The 7,863-nt window shown below is 36.0% G+C and overlaps 1 non-coding gene across 1 annotated transcript; it reads left to right on the top strand.

Annotated features, from left to right (window-relative positions):
• Nucleotides 1–645: 645 nt before the first annotated feature.
• On the top strand, nucleotides 646–752 carry LOC123576354. Its single transcript, XR_006701332.1, has one exon. It is a non-coding gene; the product is annotated as a U6 spliceosomal RNA (small nuclear RNA).
• The last annotated feature ends 7,111 nt before the right edge of the window (nucleotides 753–7,863 follow it).

Raw genomic sequence — 7,863 nt, 5'->3', positions numbered from 1 at the left:
AATAGGATCTTAGTGTTATGGCCAGAATATATTTTGTTGGGAGGCTACTTACCTGTAACAAAAAATGTAACTAGGACTGAGACTACATGTGCTTTTTCATCTCGAATTCTCTTCTTACTCCCCCCTTTCTCATACATACCAAATTGAAAGTATGTAACTTAAAATATTTTGAATGCTATAATAAAATTGACTAAATCTTTCTCTTTAAAATGTTTCTTACCTTTTGAAAATCTTTCCCTTTCATATTTATATGTGCAAATCATCTATTTTTATAGATCAGACAACCTATATTTGATGATGTCATTTTATTAAGTATACGTTAGTCTATATACAGTGAAGATCTATGTACTTACTCTGCCCTTTCTTAGTTATAAATTCTTTCTTTGGTGAACTGAATGCAGCAAGTGACAATTCTGAATTGTAAGTTAAATTTTTATTGTGTCTTGAGGTCATAGGGAAAATAAGAGGTCACTTACACCATCGTGTCTGCAACACGTTTTTCTGCCACTCTGTACCATTTTCATGCACCAAATTCATTTTGTAAAGACTGATGTTAAAAGCATGAGATAATGGATGCTGCAGGTAAACTACACAGCTATTCAACCAGTGCTATGCACACAGTGTCTTTAAAAATGGCCAATGACTGTGCTCCCTTCGGCAGCACATATACTAAAATTGGAACGATACAGAGAAGATTAGCATGGCCCCTGCGCAAGGATGACACGCAAATTCGTGAAGCGTTCCATATTTAAAAAAAAAAAAAAAATGGCCAATGACTAAAAAACAACATTGATTAAGCACTTACCATGTAGTAGGTCATGTGTTCTTAGCTTTGCATCACTATCTGATTAATCAGGTTATATGGATTGTATCAATCATTACAACAATTACTTGAGATAAATCTTACTTAAAACCCATTATAGAGATTAGGAAACTTAACAAGTTTAAGACAACAGAACTGGGAAGCAGGTTAAGTAGGATAAAACAATTAAATACAGAATCCATCTTAAAAAGTGAGCAAGGTTTTAGCTTGGATCAGCTGTTTCCAGGCTTTTTGAAAAGCTTGATGTCAATCATCTGTTTTCAATTATTGAAAAAGTGACATTCAGTTCTGAAGTTGTAAGGAAGTTGGTCTTAAGAGAGTATGTTGCGTTCACGGGTGCTGCTGAAAGACTCACAATGCTTTCACAGCCCCTACGCTACCTAAAATTAGAACACTGAGGAACTTATGCATAGGCCTAAAGTTTACTTATGGGATCTATGGCCCAGTGAAAGCATTTCTGCTTCCACACCACAGCAACTCTGTGTCTCTCTACTTTACCTGGTTAGGTTGTAAAATAGTCTTGCATGCAGCTTTTATGATAAAGCTCTCCTGGAAGGCCTCTTAAATTAACCCAAATCTGGGAAAGTTTGCAGGTAGCGAAACCCCAGCATAACTTTCAAAGTGTAGGCTTTGTTGGAGAAGGTTCTTCATAAAATAATCAAAACCTTCCCAGCAGAATAGATAGCACATCCATAAAATAGATATTTTGCTTTCTAGCACTTTTCATAACTTCAAAACTCTTACTCCAAATAAAACCTTGCATATGGTAGGCTACTCATTAAAGCAGATTAAGGGAATCACATCTAGTTGCAATCTGAAGTCATCATATTTAACATCTCTTCAGGACAAGTGTATTGCAATAACAGAAATATGTATGTATTGTATTTATACACATACATGTGTGTATATACGTATATATACATAGATATTCATCTTTTGGTCTATCTATTTTTATTTGTATAGTGTGTGTGTATATAAAAAATAAAACTATAAAAAAAACAGACAGGTACCATTTTCAGAAATTCCTGAAGACATACAGACATGGAAATGGCTCATGAAGTAAATAAAAAAAGCAAAAACAATAGCTGATAAATAGGCTGGAGGATATCACGATAAAAGAATTACACAGAGAATGGGGCACCTGAGTGGCTCAGTCGGTTAAGCCTCTGACTTCAGCTCAGGTCATGATCTCACAGTTCGTAGGTTCAAGCCACACATCGGCCTCTGTGCTGACAGCTCAGAGTCTGGACCCTGCTTCAGATTCTGCATTTTCCATTCTCTCTGCCCCTCCGTGCTCATGCTCTGTCTCTCAAAAATAAACATTAAAAAACAATTAAAAAAAAGAATTACACAGGGAAATAGAGTTACTAGAGCAATTCTGGAGAAAGTACCCACTCAGACTAAAGCAAGGAGGTAAACTAGACCAGTCGTCAGGACATCAATGGACTAACAGATATTGGAATAATGATGTTGATTGGGTCCACCCTGCTGTTCCTCTCCCCCAGTAAATTCTGAAATCTAAGAGGGAGATGGACTATTAATGAGATAAACAGGAACTCATGATATACTCAGACTATCAGCATTAGGGATATAGAATTTTGCCCTTGGTAACTTAAAACAACACCAAATAATAAGAAACCATAACCCTAGAAGAAAAAATACCCAGCCCCATTTTGTTTTTTCTTTCTTTTTAATGTTTATTAATTTTGAGAGACAGAGACAGAGCATGAGGGGGCAGGGAGGGGCAGAGAGAGAGGGAGACACAGAATCCAAAGCAGGCTCCAGGCTCCGAGCTGTTAGCACAGAGATCAATGTGTGACTAGAACTCACCCACCGGGAGATCATGACCTGAGCTGAAGTCAGGTGCTTAAGCAACTGAGCCACCCAGACGCCCCACCCAGCCCCATTTTCAAATTCTACTATTCTCGTAAATACGAGGAGATTGTACCTGGAATGTCAGTCTATACTACTGACTAACACAGTCTACACTGTGTCAGTTGTAATGTTGGCCAGATAACTCTTGAATACTACACATAATTCAAGAAAACTAAAACCATTTAAAGAGCCAACCCTTAGAATTGGGCCCATGATTCCCCACTTTAAAGGGTACCACACATTAAAGTTCCTGCCATGCTGCTGAGTATTACCTTTCAGGTACCAGGAAACTTCTACACATCTTTTGTCTCATAACCTCAAAACAAAAGGCAACTATGCCCGAGTGCTCAAATGCAGTGAAATTTTGTGAGGTTTGCTGTCAATGCCAGTGACAGACTCTTCTTTGAAGTAGGGCAAGGCTTTGAGCTATAGGATCATTTAGGAATTATAAAGGAAAAAAATAATCATCAATCCTTTCTGATATCACCAATGTAATAGAACCTTACATAAAGAATGCATTGCAAAGTGTCTTTTTCTTGCTTCTCTGTTTCAATTTATGGTTTTGATAGTACAATATTTGTGACTGAGAAATATTTTTCATACTAATTCATATTACTAATACATTAGTTTATATGTTGTTCTATCTTTAATATGTATGAAGCCCAATACTGATTCTATTTATTTATTTATTTTATTTAGAGAGACAGAAAAAGAGGGAGAGAGTAAGTGGGGGAGGAGCAGAGAGAGGGAGGGTGGGAGGGAGAGAATTCCAAGTAGACTCTGCTGTCAGCACAGAACCTGATGCCAGACTCGATCTCACAAACCATGAGATCATGACCTGAGCCAAAATCTAGAATCAGATGCTTAAACCAATGAGTCACCTAGGTGTCCCAATACTGATTCTTGACATTGGCAATTTGGTAGACATTAAGTACCAAAATTATGAATGGTGTTATATCTATAAAAATAATATTTAATTTATTTCATTTTATTTTAATTCCAGTGTAGTTAGTATACTGTGTTATGTTAGTTTAGGTATACAATATAGCAATTCAATAATTCCATATATTACTCAATGCTTATAAAGATAAGTGTACTCTTTAATTCCTTTCACCTATTTCTCCAGACATGGACACATGTAGTAATAAATATACAGTAGTCTTTGATATTTTACCAACTTTAGCTATCTAAAAACCTAGGTTTACACAAGTTTTTCAATTTTATCTTTCTGAAGTCATACTTAGTAAGGTAAGGATATGAAACATAATGCATTTAACCTAATGTATTAACATGTTTGTTAAATGGATGACAATTTTTCAAATATTTAGACATATGGTATATGGGCCTCTATCTGTACTCTTGTCCTGAATATGATAATTATTAACAGAAGGCCTAAAGCCAACTAATTAATAAACAGTACATAAGAAGAAAGATTCTATATTGCAAACAAACACAAACGAATAATGACAGGAGTATAATTAACATTCTCAGAGAAATTTGAGAAGGTATCCATAACACAAGAGTGACTGCTATGAAAAAATTCACAGTCTTGGAAATTATAGGTATGATCATCAAGATTAAAAAATACCAGGTGGACTCACAATGCCATGGCTCTTCAAAATCTTGTTTCTGGGGCACCTGGGTGCCTCAGTTAAGCGTCCGACTTCAGTTCAGGTCATGATCTAACAGTTCGTGGGTTCGAGCCCCTCACTGGGCTCTGTGCTGACAGCTCAGAGCCTGGAGCCTGCTTCAGATTCTGTGTCTCCCTCTTTCTCTCTACATCTCCCCTACTCACACTCTGTCTGTCTGTCTCTCTCAAAAATAAATAAACTTAAAACAAAACAAAACAAAAAACCATAATCTTGTTTTCATTGAAATATACAACTTCTTGCTTCTTCAATTCCCTGATACCATTTATTTAATTCCTGTTACATTAACCTCAGGATAGTAGCACTCCTACTGTTGCCCATGAATATTGGCTTCCAGTGACTCTCTCAAAATTGATCACTATGCCTTGTTTAGGATGACCAAAAATATTAAGTCTTAACCAGAATATGTAGGAAATGTGACTGATAATTTAATATTAATAAATTTTATATTAAATTTGCCATTTGGAATTTTATAGTGAAAACATAGAACAGCTTATTCAACCATTTCTTCTTATGAACTCTTTGGGCCACAGTCATTGTATTCCGAGAATATAGTTTCTTGCTTTTAAAAAACTACTATCAGCAAGGAGGGTAAGCACAGGCTTTATGGGTGGATTGAGAAAAAAGTTTCCATTCACACAGAGAATTTCTATCCCTCATGTGTTTAATTCTTAAGACTGATGTAGGAGAACATGACCTAACCACAGCAACTGGAGGCAACAGAATGTATCAATCAGAAGGGCTCATGGACATTACTGAAAAATGGCCCTGATAATTTGTGGCTATAGGAATGACCACTTCTGGAGAACTGCTTTATGCATAGTTTGGAACCTGTGAAAGGGGTAGTGTGACCATGTTGACTGCCAGTGTTGGGAATGCACAGATTAAGGATAGCTACTACCACTGCTAATCTTAGTTGATGCAGATAAGAAGCAGCACTCTCAACAGTTGAGAGAGAGAGACAGAGAGAGAGAGAGAGAGAGAGAGAGAGAGAGAGAATGTGAGTGGGAGAGGGGCAGAGAGCAAGGGAGGCACAGACTCCGAAGCAGGATCAAGGATCTGAGCTGTCAGCACTGAGCCCGACGTGAGGCTCAAACACATAAACTGCAAGATCATGACCTGAGCCCAAGTCAGACACTTAACTGACTGAGCCACCAGGCCCCCCTTTAAATAGAATCCTTTAATCTAGCTGTATATGCAGGGGTTACTCACTTACTGGTTAAAATATTATGTTAAATGAGGAGCTGTAAAGTGAACATGTACACAAGAGAGATATGGTTTACTATTAGTACTTTATTCTTTCTTAACTCATTACTAATTTGTTAGCGTTTTATTAGATAGTGAATGTTCCTTTCCATTTACTATAGTTGAATACTGCTAAGATTTAGAGTAAAATTGACTTGGATAGTTTTATTGGAATAGAAGATTGCCCTTTCCTTCCAATTTTCTTTTATTATCTAATAGAAAAGTTTACAATCAAGTGGGAAAAATATCATATGTATACATAAAATGAGAAAAACACAAAGTCAGGGATGAAAATGGTTAAAAGTGTTACCAAGTATGTTACAGAGGCAGGCACTTGCAAATTTAACTTACAACTCTCCTTTTATTCTCCATATTAACATTCATGATTTGTGACTCTTAGCAAGTGTGGGCTTTAACAGTGTTATCAGCAGTGGGATAGAATAGATATTATTCACTTCACTCCCCTCCTGCCCTCTGTGAATACTTAAACAAGATACTTTCATGCATCTAAAATGGACAGCACTGACTTATTTCTGTATTAGTGAGTTTCACATCTCCTGTATCCTCTGTCTTCATTAGGTCACAATAACTTTCTAGTTGTCTCAAACAAGGCCTTTGTCATGATATATTGCAGCTTGAATGAAGGCAGGGAAAGTCTTCTATGTCTAATTTAAGAACACGTATTTTATGTTTGTAGTTAGTGTTCCCTATGGTGTGTTCAATAAAACTAACCAAACAACCATCCACTTAAAAAAAAAAAAAAAGAATGAAGAAGAAGAAAAAAAAAAGAAAGAAAGAAATCACATACATACAAAGGACATTAATTTGTACAAATTTCTTCTATATAAATCTTTCACATGGAGGCAGAAAGAAGAATAATTAAATAGCTGAAATCTCTGTAAATATTTATTGTTAAATCTGTATTTTGGGGTATTAGTAGGTAGGTGCCATTATTCTCTTGAAAAATTACTATAGCTGCAAGTCTTTTTAATGAAATATTTTTTGAAATGCGACATTATTCATAGCTGATTCATTACACTTGAGTAAAGGAAATTTCATTTGTTCTTTACTTTATTATGAGAGCATATAAGTAGATTTTTTTTAATTCTGTAGACAAAAAATTTATGCAATGCCATGGTCTCCACATTATTTGCTTAGATGACATTATAACAAAATTAATTGTTGGATTATATCACAAGTCATTTAGCATAAAAATGAAACAGTATTATTATTTAATACAAATCACGCTGCACAAAATTAGCTTTAATAAACAAGCATAGTTTTTACTTCATAATTTGGAAATAGTGGCGTTATATAGGGCTATATTAGAGAATTTGGTTAACCCCTCAAAGAAAATTTAAATCAGACTTAAAATTAAGGAAAGAGGGCAACTGAAACATCTATCTCCCTGAGGAACAGCAAACTGGTGGAGAGCTGGGAAGATCTCTGTTTTTCTCAGAACCACGAAGTAACTAGCTAATGTATTTTGCACTGAAACAAATTTCAAAAAAAAAAAAAAAGGTATTCATACAGTTTTGGTGTTTCTCCGTTATCTACTGCTATGTAACAAATCAACATTACACTTAGTGGCTTACAGTAGTAATGATTTATTATTTCTCACAAGCCTGTGGGTTGAATGGTGTTGAGCTGGATGGTCCTCATGATGATCTCTCTTGGAGTGCCTCTTCACCTTTCACCCAAAGCCATCTGGGGGCTTGGCAAGGCTGAAGGATCTAACACAGCCTCCTTAAGTATCTGGAGGCTTGCTTCTGCCCATTGGTTGGCCTCTCTGTCTTTCCCCATGGTCTCGTCATTTGAGAGTCTAATCCAGTCATTGTGAAGGAAGCATCCTAGTAGGGCAAAAGGAAGCTGGAGAATCTAGTGAGGCATAGAATTTATGTCTCAGATGCTATCACTTGCCACATTCTGTTAGTTAAAACAAGTTGTAAATTCAATCCAGATTCAAGGGATGGATAAATAGTCTTCAGGTTTTGATGTAAGGAGCTACAAAGTATTGTGGCAGTATGTTTTAATCCGATCCACAGTGTCTTCCCCCCGAATTATTTCTCTCTCCGCTGCCATTAACATATTAACAAAAAAGCAGGCTGACTCTAGTCTAATGCAGATGTTAGCCAACTTTTTGCATAAAAGGTTAAATAGTAAATATTTAAGGAGACTTTTCATTCTCTGTCACAACTCTTCAACTCTACTTATAGCTTGATAACAGTGATAGAAAGTACACAAAATAATTGGTTGGCTGTATTATAATAA

This window comes from Leopardus geoffroyi, chromosome C2, assembly GCF_018350155.1.
Source record: "Leopardus geoffroyi isolate Oge1 chromosome C2, O.geoffroyi_Oge1_pat1.0, whole genome shotgun sequence".
Classification (NCBI taxonomy): Eukaryota; Metazoa; Chordata; class Mammalia; order Carnivora; family Felidae; genus Leopardus; species Leopardus geoffroyi.
The sequence above is the reverse complement of the archived record's forward strand: the minus strand, read 5'-3'. Positions and strand labels throughout refer to the sequence as shown.